Source organism: Ictidomys tridecemlineatus, chromosome 3, assembly GCF_052094955.1.
Source record: "Ictidomys tridecemlineatus isolate mIctTri1 chromosome 3, mIctTri1.hap1, whole genome shotgun sequence".
In the NCBI taxonomy this organism is placed as follows: Eukaryota; Metazoa; Chordata; class Mammalia; order Rodentia; family Sciuridae; genus Ictidomys; species Ictidomys tridecemlineatus.
Window position 1 is genome coordinate 113,166,191 of NC_135479.1, and position 16,959 is coordinate 113,183,149.

The following is a 16,959-nucleotide window of genomic DNA, read 5'->3' on the forward strand; positions in this document are numbered from 1 at the left end:
TTGAGGTATTTGGCTGAGAAGGGAGACAAAACCCGGTGTGGCTTCAGGAAGAAACTTGTTGAAAGAAGGTTTATTTGAGGGGTTTTGTTTCAGTTTTTGTTTTTGGCTTTTTGGTATGGCACATATTTATTAGTACTTGAAAGGGGAGTGGGATAGATGTAAGACATAAGGTGCTATATTTAAACATAGATTCTAAGAAGCAAAGAAGGCTACATTTTAGTCATTAGCATGTACGGAACATTATTTCTTAAGGCAATACCCTCTTTTAGTTCATTTTCCATATGAGAGGCTTCATAAGTTATTGAATAAATCCTTTCAAGAGTTACTAGAAAGAAGAAAATCGAAGAAATTGCCTGGCAAATTGAACAAGAAACTTGTTTGAAGGACAAAGGTCTTATAAGCTTCTATGTATTTACAACAATAAATAAGACAGCGAAACATTATTTTGTTAACAATTAGCAAAAAGCAATTATATTTCAGCCAGTCTCTGAAAAGCATGAAGACGGTTAACTCATAATCTTATCAATGAAAAACAGATCAAGTTTATCAATATAAGAAGTTTAGGAAGATTTGTAGGTCTATGAGATCAGTCTCAAATTAACTCAGGATATATTTGTGACTCTAGAGTCCTTTGCGATCATAATTATTAGGCACTCCCACACAAGAATCCTTCCTTTATAACCTCCAACATCATAAGGGCAGGATGTCCTTGTTCACAACATGTATATATGGGGGTGAGGAAAGGTTGCTCTCAGAAGTCAGTGGAAGCAGACAGAGCTCTCATTCTGGAATCTCTGTGATGTCACACTTGATATTCTTTCCTTCCCTGCTGTTGTCATGGCACTCTGGGTGTAAACTCAGAAGAAGTTATTGGTGGCTTCATTTTGCTCAGAAGAGGAGGCCTAGTTATGGCATTCTCCAATGACTTGAAGCCCCCCACCAATATCCAGTTGGACATGCTTGGATTATCCCTGGTCTTTTTGCTACTTTCAAGGAGGTATTGCTGCTGAATGTCATGCTGTGTTCTTTGCCTTTCTGTGAGTCTCCATACAATCTGTCAGGTTTCTTACAAAGAGATAGAAAGGAAAATAGACAATGATATAGTGCAGAGGCAGGGAAGTGGAGAGAGAGGGTCAGGAAGGGAAGAAAGATATATAGATAGAAGCACAGAGGTCTAGAGTGCCTGCTGCATTTAGGAAACTGTGGGAGGCTGGTAATGCTGATGACATTTGGTGGTGTCTCCACGGTCCGTCTCTAACCTGGATATTTAGATATGTCCTTGTGGTCTGTGAATCCAACCTCAGGTGAGCCAGGTCTCCTGGGAATCTCTGGGTTGCCCCAGACTAGAACTGAGTCAGCCTCTGGTTTCAGATGCAGGTGGTTTGCTCTGAATGGGGAGATGGCTTTACCCTGGTTATTGCCTTCCTCTTTCTGGTCACCTTTGGCAGCCTGGTGTCCCTGAACTTCTCTAACCCAGGTATCTTATACCCAAGTAAAGCCTCAGACCCCTGGGAGAAGGAGGTGGCACCCCAAGGGCTGAGGCCTACAGGGGTGATTTCTAAAGTGCTAACCCCATCTATGACTCAGGATCCCTTCTCTCAATGTCATCATCACTTAGGCCCTGGCACTTCATTTCCCAAGCCACTGAGGCGAGAAGAAACAGAATCCTGGAGGTTTTCCAGTTGCTTTAGAAGGGAGGACTGGCAGAGAGGCCAGAAGGCTCTTCCAAACCACACAGTTCCCTCTTCTTCCTTCTCATTTCACACCCAACCTCAAGCACTGATCACTATTCCAAAGTGGGGAGCCCTATAGAGAACTCTTGTGGCTGGACACCCTCTTATCTTTGACTGCCAGCCCATGGGATTGGACAGCCTGCTCAACAGGGACTGGGATTCCCCTGCCCACCTCCTCCCCACCCTTCTTGTTGCCCAGTGATGCTATGGGGCTGTTCTGAGTAGCCACATTATGGAAAGGCCTCCTGCCACTGCCCAAACTTCTTCCCATGCCAGGCTCCCTTGAGCAGGACCCTGAGGCAGCATACATCACCTGGATGTATCAAAAGGCTTTTCTGATACCCTGGTGTCCCCATTGCTCCTTCCACTGCCCACCCAGGACCTTCCACTGTGAATATTGTAACATCTGTGTGGAGGTGATACTCTTCTTCCCTGTCCACTCACCAACCCATCAAGGGGCACCTGGCCAATACTGGGAACCTCACAGCATAAGTGGGCCAGGAATGGGTAAGAGACCATCTTTCCACACTGCTAAAAGTGGCTCCTAGCCACTCTCGGTTGCTGACGTTTCTTATCACCTCTATATCTGCACCTGACCTGAGAGTCTGGCCCTGTTAGCACAGGTACTGACATGCAAAAGACTATCACATCTGTATGGAGCCTGGTGGAATCAGGGGGAGTAAAGGCAGCACCTGTCCCACTCCCTGGTTTGCTGATACTAGATACCCAGACCCTTAGGCCAGCTGCTGTTGTGTTCCTTGGGGTCTTTGCCTGTCTTCATCTGGGTGTCCAAGTTGGAGTCTTTCTTGGTTTCCAAGTGCTCTTCTCTCATGTGCACACCCTGCATGGGTTTCCAAATGAAGAAGGCTGGCTGGGCCAGGGAGTTCTTTCCATGCTTATCTAGTATCTGAGAAAACAGAGGTCCAGAGTTATTCTATATCCTGCTCTGAGTGACACCAGGAGAATCTAGTCCCTAAAGACCTCATTCATGTGAGATGACCTGATGAGCCATGGAGTCCTAACTGTGCTCTATCAGTGGAAATGCCAGGTTCACCCTGATATGGGAGCCCACATGTAGGCCTAGAGGGCCACTTTGGTGGAAGCCTGAGCATTTGAAGGTGATGGAGGCCAGGCTAGATAGACCCTTGAGGCCTGCCTCCTCCCACCTGGCCTCCTCCCCCCTAGGAGTTTGACCACCACTATACGTGGGTGAACAACTTTGTGGGGCACTGTAATAGCCAGCTGTTCCTGCTGCTACTTGGGTTGCTTTGCCTTTACCTGGGTGCTGTGCTGGTGAGGTGTGTCATGTTCTTTGTGTGCACCAGAGAGATGTCATTCTTCTTGGACAAAGCCATGGCATATCCACACAGTCCCAAGGGCACAGATGGAAACAGCAGGGGTTGTGAGGAGGAAGGGGCAGAGAGCCAAGGGTTGGTATAAGTGGGGGCAGGGGATGTTGTGCGTGGAGTAGAGGGAAAAGCCTCTTGGGAGGACCTATCAATGACATGTTGAAGGTGAGTCGGGGCAGGGAGTTGGGGGCGTGGGTAGGATGGACTGTGCAGTTAAGAATCTAGTGGGTCATAGAGAAGGGTAATGAAGGTTGAAAAGGGACAGGAAGGAGGACAGCGTGGTAGAGTAAGGTTTTCCTTGGTTTTACTGGACTATCAGTCCAGTCTAGGGAGGAAGAGTAGGTGGCAGGTCCAGTGAGAGTGGAGTCGTGTCAAGGAGCGGGTCCAGGGAGGAAATGTCCCCAGGCTTGACTTCTTAGCCAACTCACAGCTTCATAGTGGCTCTCCCTGCCACCTGCACCCTGCTGCCACTCATCTTGGGGCTGCTGAGCCAGGCTGTAGCAGTGAGCACCGTCACGCGCCCCTTCGAGGGCCTAGATTCTCAACTAGACAGGTAAGCGGGGCCCAGTGCCTGTGCTGGGTTACCCGGTTGTGCACCTCTGCCACCTGGGCACTTTCTGTGCCTTCTCCACTGCCCTTGCCCCTGATTGTGCCTCATTAGTCCTTCCAAACCCACCTTAAGATGCAGCTCAGATGTCTCCTCTCCCTGGAGCTCACTGGTCATTCTCCTTCCTAGATGTATTGCTTCCAGAGCCTACTGTGTGCTAGCCTATGTGTTATTTGAGGGATGGGTATGGAGGTGAGTAAGTACATCCTGCACTTGTGTTGATAAGCATCCTTCAATCAGAATAACACCAAGCAGACACCCAGGAGCACTCTGAGGGGGTGTGACGGTCCTCAGTGGTATAGCAGACTGGAAGAAACTGAGAGTTTGACGAGGCCCACACTGTAGCCACTCTAGGGACCTAGGTATGATTGTGGAGAGGCAGAGGACAGAAGGGCATTGCCTATGAGAGACACACTTGTGCAAAAGAAGGATGATATTGGAATGATAAAGATATGGCTCTAATTTAAGATTAAGGTGGCATGGGTGATGAAGTTGACCTTGTGGGGATCAAGATTAACAAGGCCCAGAAAGTCAACTATAAAATTTAGTTTGGATGAAATAAAAACCTGGGAGCCATGTAGGATTTTTTTTTAAAAGTCATTTATTGAGGCATAATTATACACAGTAAAATTCACCCTATTTGGCCTATGGTCAAGGATTTTGACAGATGGATACTGTCCTGCACTCTCAACCATGATCAAGGCTAGACTAATTTCACTACTCCAGAAAATCCTTTCATCATCTTCTGTTGTCAATTTCTCTCCCTACATTCTTCTGGTTTTCTTTCGCCAGAATCTGTATAAAGAGAGTCTTTGCCTATTTAGCCTGGCTGCATTCATTTAGTACAATGCATTTGGGATTCATCCTTGTATTGCTCCTATCAGTTCTTTATTTCCTTTTATTGCTGTAGAGTATTATATGAATGCCCTACACATTATTTATTCATTTGCCAATTGAAGGGTCTTTACACTGTGTCTAGTTTTTCTGTTTTGTTTTGTTTGTACCAGGGATTGAACTCAGGGATGTTTAACTGCAAAGCTACATCCCTGCCCTCCCTATACCCACCTTTTTAAAATTAGTTTTTTCTTTTTCAATCAGGGTTTCACTAAGTTGCTGAGGGCCTTGCTAAGTTATTGAGGCTCGCTTTGAACTTGCAGTCCTCCAGTCTCAGCCTCCCTTACACTGGGATTCAGGTGTGGGTCACTATATAAAATAGTTTTTGACAGTTATAAATAAAGCTGCCAACAACATTAGTGTGCAGGCATGTGAACATAAATTTTCATTTCTATTGGGTCAATTCTTAGGTATGGCATTGCTGAGTCATAAAGCAACCATGTGTGGAACTTTATAGGAAATTGCTAAGTTTGTCTTCCAAAACACTGTATCATTCCTAATTTCTACCAGCAATGCATGAGAATTCCAGTTGCTTCACATTCCTACCACAGTTGACACTGTCATTTGTTGTTATTTTATTTTGTAATTTCACTGTAACCTGGCTAATATATGAGTATTGGCATTTTATTAAGGCTTCCGTTTGTGTTTTCCTAATGAGTAATGACGTTGGGCATATTTTCAAGCCTTCTTGGCCATTGGTATGTCTTTGGTAAAGTTTTGGTAGAAGTTCTTAGTTTTGTTCTTTTTCCGATCACATTCCTGTGATTGAATCAGGGGTGCTCTACTGCTAAGTAGTGTTGCTCATTGTACGTGGAAAATTATGTCCTCTGTGAAAAACTGTTTTATCACCTCCTTTCCAATCTATGTGTCTTTATTTTTTTTCCTTTTCAGTGTTGAATAGGAATGATAGGAGTGGGCATCTTTGCTATGGGATTCCTTTAGTACGACAATCTCTTGACTAAAGGCTCTTTCAGGAAGACTGGTGGGCAGCATCAATGGGGGAGGGGGGAGCTGCAGACCCTGAGTTAGCTGAACAGACAGAGGAGCCTCTCTGCTCCTCACCTCCCATCCTTTAGTCCCACCCCACCACTGCCATATCTGGTCCCCCTCCCACCTGTGACTCCTGTGCTTGGCCCTTATCCATCAGCCCTGTGGTCTGCCTGTCTTCTCCTCTCTTCAGCTTCACTCCATCATTGAGTTTTCCTGGCAGCCTTTTCCCTTCCTCCATCCTGTGGTTTTTCCAGCCCCAGATTAGGCCATAGGCCATTGCCCTTCCTCCTCTGCTCAGAATAAGGCCCTCTAATTCCAGGATCCCCAGTCTCAAGAAGCCTAAGTGTGACCTGCCCACTGGATTTCACCAGACAGGGCTCCTTTCCCTTACTTGCAGCACCCATTGCAGATACTGATTACATGCTCCCACTTTCATTCCCTCCTCACTCCATTCCCTGACTGCAACTCCTCCTGGAGCCACTTGTTTGTTGCTTGGTAGCAAGGACTCTGGAGCCAGACCACAGAAGTCTAAATCACAGCTCTACAACATACCAGCAGACAGACCTTGTGTATGCTACTTAGCCACCTGATCACTCTGTTTTCCTCTCTGTAAAAGAGGGCAGCATGGGTTAATTCACAAACAACACACAGAACAGTGGCTTGGACCAGAAAGTGCCCTATGTGCTGCTGTTACTATTATTACCATTGCTTCTCGTGGGTATTAACACATTTCTCCTCATTTTAAAAGCCAAGAAAGCCCCACCCTAATATCTGCTGTTGTACCTTCTGTGTTTATTCCTTGAAAGAGTTGACCCTGCTCACTAGCTCCACCCTTCACTTCCTGTCACACATCAGCCCAGCCCCAGCCCTTGCTGTCAATGATGCTCTCATCAATGGCCAAAGCCAGCAGACATTCTTTAGACTACTCTCTCTGGATCAGACACAGCCTCTGAAACCATAAGTAGCTGAAATAAGAAGTAGTTTCTTATTGTGTAAATCTCTGGGCTTCTCCTCTGCATGTGCCTGGGTGCTGTGAACTGGGTTGCCTAAGCACCAAACTCTACACCCTGAGTGACCTTTGAGCTTGACCTTTACTGTTTAGTTTACTTCAACCCAGATTTCCTGGGCCATGATATCCTCTCTCTGCACTAACCTGGCCAGTTTCCACAGAGCTCAGGGCCTTGTGTTGCTGTTGCCCTCGCCACCCTGAAAGTAGTCTGGTTGTGCTGTTTACAGTCTGCTTTCATCCCCAGTGCAGTGACTGGGCTTTATGTTTTTGCTACTGGGTATTGAACCCTCAGGTCTTTAAGCACCAAACTACACCCCCAGTCCCTTTTTTTATATTTTGAAACATGTTCTTACTAAGTGGCTCTGGCTGGTCTCTACCTTGCCATCCTCCTGCTTCAGTCTTCCTAGTTGCTGGGATCTTGCACAACCATGCCTGGCTTGACTGAGGCATCTTTGATGCCCTGAAATATTTCTGGTGGGGCGGTGTATCTGAGTGGTAGAACATGTGCTTAGCATATATATGGCCCTGAGTTCTTCAATCCTCAGCACACAAAGAAAATGAATTTGAATAAATGAGTGAAACAACAAACAAAAGAATCAACATGTGGGAATAGAAGAAAAGAGAGAAAGGAATAGCAAGAAGCCTGATGCCCTGATCTCTCTGGGATAAGGGAAGAAGGAGAGGCAGCAGGAAGTTGGGCAGAAGAAGGGGCAAGAAGATGATTCCATCTTATTTTGGTTCTGTGAAGTGTGAAGGCATTTGATACACAAAATTGGAGCAGGAGCTCCAGGAGTAGAGCCACTGAGAGAAGCTGGTCTGGGTGCTTCAGAACTACTGGATTCTATTTGTGTCTGCTAGGGTTCCATGTAAGCAGAGGAAGGAATTCAAATTTACTGCTCAGCTCTTTTAAACATTTTTTAAATTATCATTCCTTTAAGGATTTTTTTCTATACCTTATGTGCAACCAACATTTTCTATATTTTTTAAACATCTAATCAAAAACAAATCTTTCTCCAAATTTAAAAATTCTGCAAGTTTTTTAATACTCTGCTGTTAATTAATTTTTTCTGATAGTATGGATTGAACTCAGGGGTGCTACATTGAACCACTGAAGCTGCATCCCTAATCCTTGGTACATTTTGTTTTGAGATAGGGCCTCACTAAGTTTCTAAGGGCCTTGCTAAGTTACTGAGACTGGCCTTGAACTTGCAATCCTCCTGCCTCGGCCTCCCAAGTCACTGGGACTTCAGGCATGCACCACTGCTCCTTGCAGAATACTAGTCTCTTATGTGCTGTGAACATATTAAAGGAAGCAGAGCCTCCTAGAGCACAATGGTTCATTTGCTTTTTGGACATGGTGGGATATTCCAGAGCTTCCCTGATGTGGAATCCTAGTTCCTTCTAGTGGAGAATAGTGGTGAAGATCAAAGTCTTTTTGCTTTGGCCATGGGAGAGTTTAGGGTGGAGAGAGATATTGCTGGGCCACTTCCCATGATGAGAGAATATTCACTAGCTAAAGCTAGTGGGGAGGAATGGGTGAGGAGGAATGGGTGAGGTGGATAAATGGAGTGAGTGAAGGAGAAAGTTTAATACAGCAAAGAAGAAGCCAGTCAATGTCCAGGGCAGTGACCTTTGAGCTTGACCTTTCCTGTTTAGTTTACTTCAACCCAGATTTTCCTGGGCCACGTGATTTTTGACTAGGACAATATGTTTGAGCATTTCCACTGTCACTGCTCTCCTGGATATTGAAATGAAGGCACATACTAGGGAAAATGAGAGGTGAGAAAGTGAAGGGGAGCAGGGTTGGTGTCTTTGGAGTAGTTGTGAAGCAGCCTAAGGAAGAGCTTATAAGATATCTGGAAGGACGTGATGGGAGGACATGTATGGCCAGTGGAGACAGAGTAAGGTGATGAGGGAACCCTGAGAAGGCAGGAGAAGGTGCAGTGTCAGCACTATCTGGAGAGAGCTGCTCACAAGTAGGTTGAGGGAGGACACACTTCCTAGGAGCCCTAGAAGGCTGGAGGCCTAGGGCCATTTTGGTTTCCCTGTCCTTGGAGTCTTACTCCAGGCCTGGGTTGAGCCCTGAACAATTTAAGGAGGGTCATTAGGAGATTGCCTTCCCAGTCTGCTGGTTCGGAGCTCCTCTCTCCATCCCTATCTCCCTCCAGGGACAATTCCTTCAAGGGGACAACCCCTTCGATCAGGGCGGTGCCAGGAACAGTTAGATCACCCTCTGTGCACCCCTGGAACCAAACTGAGTTGGTAAACCAGAAGCTAAAATTGGTGGACCCTGGGGCTGGTGGTATGGGGTGAAACTGGATCTTCTTCCCTCATCCCTTACCCCAGCTCCCAAGCCCTGACACTCACTGTCTATTTCCTTTGGGGTTATTCTCCAGGGCATCCCGGGAACTTCCCTCTTCTTGGCTTTCTAGATTCTTGCCTCAAGAAATATGGTAGAGGGGAACTGCAGCCTGGATGAGGCTCCTGGCTGAGAACCTTGGGCTCTGTGCTTTCCAAGTTGAGGTGTGAGGGTGGTCAGGGATACCAAGCCAAGGTGGCTCCTCCAGAGGGAGGAGAGGACTGAGAGAGCCCATGGCAGCCCTGCTCCCACCCAGGTTCTCCCCACCAACCATCCCACAGACCTCCCTGGGCCCAACTCTGAACCTATTGATTTCAACTCAGGTGCACAGGGTCCCCCCAGTGGAGTGGAAAAGCTGTAGGTATCTAGGAGGTGAGGAGTAGCAGGAGTGCATTGGGAGAGGGCTCTCTGGGGTTTGCACATATGTTGAGGGAGGCCCTTGATGTGGGGCTGGCCCTCAAGTTCAAGCACTTGGAGTTTAAGAAGCAGGATTGTGGACCTGGAAGGCACAGGGTTCACATCACTGGGCTTCAGAGCATACCCTGGTGTTCCTAGAAAGACATAGAGATAAGACTGCACTGCTAACTATCTGGTTGGTCTTGGGCCAGTCCCTTTATCTTTCTGGGGCTCAGTTTCCTCAGCTATTAATGAGAACTAAGACTAGTCCACTAGTTTATGATGTTTTAAAGGAATTTTTGGGGGGAATTTTTACTTGAAGTTTTATATGAAACATACAGAGTGGAGCATTAAGAGTGCAGTGGGGTACGTTACCCTCGGTGCCCCTCAGGTACTCTTGCAGTAACTTTTGGTGCCAGCCCTCTCCTTTGTCCTGCCTCCAGAGGCCCTGGGACTTGCCTGTGAGCTCTGGGGTGAGGGTGAGGAAGAGCCCCCATGTACTGACTCTGTGTTTATCTTCCCATCCGCCCAGTGCTGAAGCAGGAGGCCCCCTCCCACCCAGTGATGCCAGGATGTGAGCCCCAAATAGAGGCCTCTTGGGCCTGAGCCCTCACTCACTCCCCTGTTGGGATTGCCTTGACCCCCATGACTGTTTAATTCTTAGAAACATGTTTTATTGATTTTTATGGCTGCCCTGCCAGTCTGTTCTAGGTTCAGATAAGTGTGTTTCCTGGGGGTGTGGGGGAGACACTGAGGGGCTGGCCTCCTGGAAGGGAAAAGTATGGCTCTCTGGAGACCCAAGCCCAGGAAGCAACACTGTCTGGCTCCTTTACCTTGGGGAAACACTTAGCATTTCTATCATCCTTAAAATGTAGCAAGAGTGATAATCACAGCACCTGACCTGGCTGGCCTCCTGGCAAGGGCTGGAGATGAGAGGAGAGAAAACTGACCATCCAGGATAATACCAAGAGCCTCTCAAACTATTCCACAAAATAGAATGGGAACTTATTTAATATCAGTTCTAATTGTGTGTGCACGTGTGTATATATTCTTTAGGCATATGTGTGTGTGTGTGTGTGTGTGTGTGTGTGTGTGTGTGTGAGAGAGAGAGAGAGAGAGAGAGAGAGAGAGAGAGAGAGAGAGAGAGAGAGATTGACTGATTGTGTGTGGTACTGGGCAATCAAATCAAACCCAGTGCCTTATGCATAGTAGGCAAGCACTTTACCACTGAACTACATCCCCAGCCCTTTCTTATATTCAAACATGTTCTGACCAATAGGCAGGCTGACCTCCTTCTTATGTTCCTCCTGTTTCAGCCTCTTACATAGCCTCCCAAGTGAACATGAGTTCACTTGCCATATCCAGCTTCGTGTTTTCTATATGCGAGATCCTGCCATCTGCAAATAGACAGTTTTTTCTTTCTTTCTCAAGTAGATACTTCAAAAAAATTTTCTTGCCTAATTTCTGTGGTTCTAACTTTCAATAAATAATAAATATAATTTTAGATTCTTAATAAATGACTTTCATGAGTTTGAGGAAGTTTCCTTTTATATTTGTTGTTGTTGTTGTTGTGTGTGTGTATGTGTGTGTATATCTTTTTTAATTATGGAAAGGTATTAGATTTTGCCAACTGCTTTTTATGCGTCAAATGATCATGTTGACTTTTTTCTTCACTATTAATGTGTGGTGTACTACATAATTAACATTAATCCATTTTTAATGTTTAATACTTAATGGCATGACCTTCCAGGTCCAAGATGTGAAGCTACTATGTTTACAAAACTAGGGCGGGAGGGGGGTCACTCTATAAACTAACTTCATAGTATGTGATAAGAATGTGCGTAATCATATAAAACTTTTCTACACCTAGTAGTTAACTGCTAAAAACCATTGTTAGCTTAGGAAAATGATATTCCAGATTTCAGTGTAATCTATTAGCAACCTTCAGCTCTTTTGTGTGGCAGTCTTATTTTTGTTTACAAACTCTTCCACTCCAGCCTGAGTTACCACCTGTAGTGTTTTTCTCTAATCATGGGTGTGATTACCAATATTGTCAATTCTTGCAATGACCTGATGAGACGTGGTTTGACATGTATCTTGCATTCATTGCAGGAATATGTGCCCACCAAAGTGAGGTCCTCCTTAATGTTAAGATTTTCTAGTTATAAAATCATATTGTCAGCAAATAGTTCTAACTTGAGTTCTTCTTTTCCTATCTGTATATCTTTAATGTTTTTTCATCTCTGGCCAGTGTTTTTGCTCTGGCCAGTGTTTCAAGAACTGTGTTAAACAGAAGTGGTGAAAGAGAGCAACCCTGTCTTATTCCAGTTTTTAGAGAACATGCTTTCAATTTGTCTCCATTTACAATGATGTTAGCCTGGAGCTTATAAGATTGCTTTTATAATGTTGAGATATGTTCCTGTTATCCCTAGTTTTTCTAGTGTTTTGAACATGAAGTGGTGCTATATTTTGTCAAATGCTTTTTCTGCATCTATTGAGTTGATCATACAATTCTTATCTTTATATCTGTTGATGTGACGAATTACATTTATTGATTTCCGTATGTTGAACCAACCTTGCATCCCTGGGATAAACCCCACTGGATGGTGTTGAACTCTATTTTTGTATTCAATTTGCCAGAATTTTATTGAGAAATTTTGCATCCATGTTCATTAGAGATACTAGTTTGAAGTTTTTTTTTTGTTTGTTTTTTTAATTTAATGTGTCTTTGCCTGGTTTTGGAATCAGGGTGATATTGGCCTCATAGAATGAGTTTGGAAGTGCTCCCTCCTTTTCTATTTCCTGAAATAAATTGAAGAGTATCGGTATTAGTTCTTCTTTAAAGGTTTTTGTAGAACTCAGCTGTGTATCCATTCGGTCCTGGGCTTTTCTTGCTTGGTAGAAGATGGTGTCTTCTATTTCATCGCTTGAAATTGATCTGTTTAAATTGTGTCTATTATCTTGATGCAATTTGGGTATAATATATAACTCTAGAAATTTGTCAATGCCTTCAATGTTTTCTATTTTATTGGAGTACAAGTTTTCAAAATAATTTCTAATTATCTTCTGTATTTCTGTAGTGTCTGTTGTGATATTTTCTTTTTCATCACGTATGTTAGTAATTTCAGTTTCCTCATTACTTCTCTCCATTAGCATTGCCAAGTGTTTATCAACTTTATTTTGTCAAAGAACCAACTTTTTGTTTTGTCAATTTTTTTCAATTGATTCTTTTGTTTTTCATTTCATTGATTTCAGCTCTGATTTTAATTATTTCCTGTCTTCGACTGCTTTGGGTGTTGATTTGTTCTTCTTTTTCTAGGGCTTTGAGATGTAGTATAAGGTCATTTATTTGTTGACTTTTTCTTCTTTTAAGGAATGAACTCCATGCAATAAACTTTCCTTTTAGAACTGCTTTCATAGTGTCCCAGAGATTTTGATATGTTGTATCTGTGTTCTCATTCACCTCTAAAATTTTTTTAATCTCCTCCTTGATGTCTTTTGCAATCCTTTGTTCATTTGGTAGCATATTATTTAGTCTCCAGGTGTTGGAGTAGACTTTAATTTTTATTTTATCATTGATTTCAAATTTCATTCCATTATGATCTGATAGAAAGCAGGGTAATATCTCTACTGTGCTGTATTTGCTAAGAGTTGCTTTGTGGCATAATATATGGTCTATTTTAGAGAAGGATCCATGTGCTGCTGAGAAGACAGTGTATTTGCCCGGTGAAGGATGAAATATTCTATATATGTCAGTTACATCTAAAGTTTCTTTGTTTAGCTTTTGTTTGGAAGATCTATTCAGTGGTAAAGGGGTGTGTTAAAGTCACCCAAAATTATTTGTTGTGGTCTGTTTGACTCTTGAACTTGAGAAGAGTTTGTTTGATGAACATAGATGCTCCATTGTTTGGGGCATACATATTTTTAATTGTTATGTATTGTTGGTATATGATTTCCTTGAGCAGTATGAAATATCCTACTTTATACCTTTTCATTAACTTTGGCTTGAAGTCTATTTTATTTGATATGAGGATGGAAACCCCTGCTTGTTTCTGCAATCCATGTGCATGGTATGATTTTTTCCCAACCTTTCACCTTCAGTGTGTGGATGTCTTTTCCTATGAGATGAGTCTCTTGGAGGCAGCATATTATTTGGTCTGTTTTTTATTTTTAAATCCAATCTGCAACTCTAGGTCTTTTGTTTGGTGAGTTTAGGCCATTAACATTCAGGGTTATTATTAAAACATAATTTGTATTCCCAGTCATTTTGGGTGATTTTTTTTTTGTATTTAACTTGACTTGATTTCTCCTTTGATTCGTTTTTCCATTACTGTAACACCTCCCTGTGCTGATTTTCATTGTTGTTTTTCAATTCCTCTTCATGGAATATATTGCTGAGTATGTTCTGTAGTATAGGCTTTTGAGTTGTAAATTCTTTTAACTTTTGTTTATCATGGTAGGTTTTTATTTCATCATCAAATCTGAAGCTTAGTTTTGCTGGATATAAAATTCTTGGTTGGCATCCATTTTTTTTCAGAGCTTGATATATGTTGTTCCAGGATCTTCTAGCTTTCAGGGTCTGGGTTGCAATATCTGCACATAATCTAATTGATTTCCCCTATATGTAATCTTATTCCTTTTTCTCTGGCTTTTAAAAATTCTCTCCTTATTCTGTATGTTATTCATTTTCATTATAATGTGCATGTGGATCTGTTGTGATTTTGTATATTTGACATCTGATAAGCCTCTTGAATTTGGCTTTCCAATTCATTTTCTGTATTTGGAAAATTTTCTGATATTATTTCATTGAATAGATTGCTCATTCCTTTAGGTTGGAACTCTATGCCCTCATCTATCCCAATAAATCTTAAATTTGATCTTTTTATGCTATCCTATATTTCTTGAATGTTCTGCTCATGGTTTCTCACCCTTTTCACTGTGTTGTCTACATGAAGACAAAGATTATATATTTTGTCTTCATTGTCTAAGGGTCCTGTCTTACAAATGGTCTTATCTGTTGGTGATGCTTTCAATTGAACTTTTTAAATTTGGTTTAGTGTTTCTTTCATTTCAAGAATTTCTCTTTTTTTAGAACCTCTATCTCCCTATTGAAGTAATATTTTGCTTTCTGTATTTGTTTATGTAATTCTTTGTCAAAATGATATTTTGCTGCCTGCATTTGCTCTCTTATATCATCCTTTAATTCATAGAATATTTTAATCATGTATATCCTGAACTCCTTCTCTGTAATTTCTTCTGCTGTGGATTCTAATAATGTGGCATCTTGATATGTTTGGGGCACTTTCTTCCCTTGTATTTTTATACTGCTTTTGTGTCTTCCCTTCTAGCACTGTGAACCCTGAGGCATTATTGTTTTTACCCTATAGGTTTATAGTGCCCCTGAAGGGATTCAATACCTCTCCATGGAGATAAAGGATAATGTTATCAGATCCCAATATAAACAATATACACCCTAAAAACAAATGTTTGCTTTTAAGATTTTTATAGTTTGGTCACAATGTAGAGAAATGGTAAATTCAATTATTATCTACAATATACCCAGTATATTTGTAAAAGGTTGTACAGTTTCTGATGGTGGACAAAGAACCGAGGATGAGGTGTAGGATGATATGCTAAGGAGGTAGGAGGTGAGGATATAGTGTTGTTGTATCTTAGGAAGTGTGAAAGAAATCTAAAAAGGAAGGTTAGTAGCAGGAGAAGGGAGAGGAAGTAATTTTGGGTAGACAAGTAAGTGGGAAGACAGTAGAGTATATAAAACAAACACACATATATATTGAGTAAAATAAAAAATGTTAAAATAGTAGAAAGTGGTGGGATAAAAGTATATATCTAACAGCTGTAATGTACTATTCAGGTGTTTCAATCTTCAAAATTCTAATTCATGTAGAGTACTTGATTTCACATATGTTAGGGACGTGAGTGCGAGAGAACAGGGAGGGAGAGGGAAAAAAAAATCTTGAAGGAAGAAACAGGATTGTTTTGGTTGGAAATCCATGTCTTTCCTGCTTCCCTTCTTATCCAACAGGTGGGGTCATCTGTTGTTAGCTGATATCTCCACCCTCAGGATAGTGAAGGTAATCAGAGTGTCACTACGCCGGGGGTAGCTACTGCTGAGATGGAGGAGTTAGAAACTGGATACCTGGCCAGCTGGAGTTCCAAACCTGGGAGTTGCCCCCACTGAAGATGGTGATGGCCCAAGATGGAGGTGCCTGCTTTCAGCGGTGGGATGTCAGGTCCTGTGGGGGAAGCTGAGTGATGGTATTAGATGATGAGTTCAAAGATTAGCTTGTGCAGTGTGTGGCTGTCAGCTGACTTCAGAGCCTGTGTGAAGTTCTTGAGTGCAGGCAGGCTACTGCATGTAGGGGACTACCTGCTGCTGCAGAGTCCCAAGATGACCACAACCAGGGGAGCCCCATGTTAGTAGATGGAGGTCCACAGAGAAGTGATGGCTGGAGCTCCTGCAGGTGGGAAGCTGCCTGATGTTCTCTGTGGGAGTGGCGTCAGTAATTCCTGCTTGGATGGGTGACCAAAAGTTCTGCTCAGGTGTTGATGGTGCCTGCTTGGGTACCCAATAGTCCTGCATGGGTGAGTAATTGGGAGATCTACTCTGATGCTGAAGCCTGGAGCCCTGGAGGGGCATGGTGGCTGTGATTCTCATGCGGGAGCAGGGATTTCGCTTGCAGAGAAGCAGTATTCTCACAACTTGAGTCCCAGGTCATGGAGCAACACAGAATGCTGCCTCCCTCTGGCCCACCATCTTGGATCCCTACTCCATTTTGTATGTTGGATCATTCTTGCATTCCTGAAGTTAATCCCAGTGACAATTGAAAGGCGAGTGACTCACCCAAGATGGAAATTCAACTAAGAGATTTTATTGAGGGGCTGCTCAAAGGGGAAGAAAAGGAGAGGCAGAGAGCAGAGAGAGGAGAAAAGGAGGACAGAGAGGGAGAGGGAGAGGAAAAGAGCAGAGAGAAAGAGAAAGAAGAGAAAGAGGGAAAAGAGTGTGAGCTTGCAAGCTTCAGCTTAAGAAAGGTTGTGTAATTAATGTGGCAGGTTCTGATTGGCAGGGTGACTCAGGAACAGCGAGTGGACACTGTGTCCCATGGGATTGGTCAAGAAAACTTTTGAATTTGGCGCCCTTCAAAGAGGAGGAGAGGGGTAAGGGATTACGTGATGTTTTCATGAATGAAAAATTTAAATTGAGTCTTCTACATCCCAAAACAATGATATGTAATTTTTAAATATGCTCCTGACTTTGGTTTAGTTTTTTTAAGGACATTTGCATCTATACCCATAAAGGGTATTAATCGTAAGTTTTTTCCTCTCTTATCTTTGTCTGGCTTTGGTATCAGGGTAATATGAGTTGGGATTTGTTCCTTACTCTTCTACTTCTTGGTAGAGTTTGAGATGGAGTGGTGTCTATTGTTTAAAGGTTTGGAAGAATTTACTAGTGGCAGAAGCCAACATGCCTAACCTACAGGACAGGGATTAGAAGCCACCTTGGCTGTTAATCTAGGCACCCAAGTCTTGTAGATGGTAGCTTGTACTAACTACTTCTAATTAGCTGATGGGTGGGCATTACTGTCCTCCAGAGAAAATAC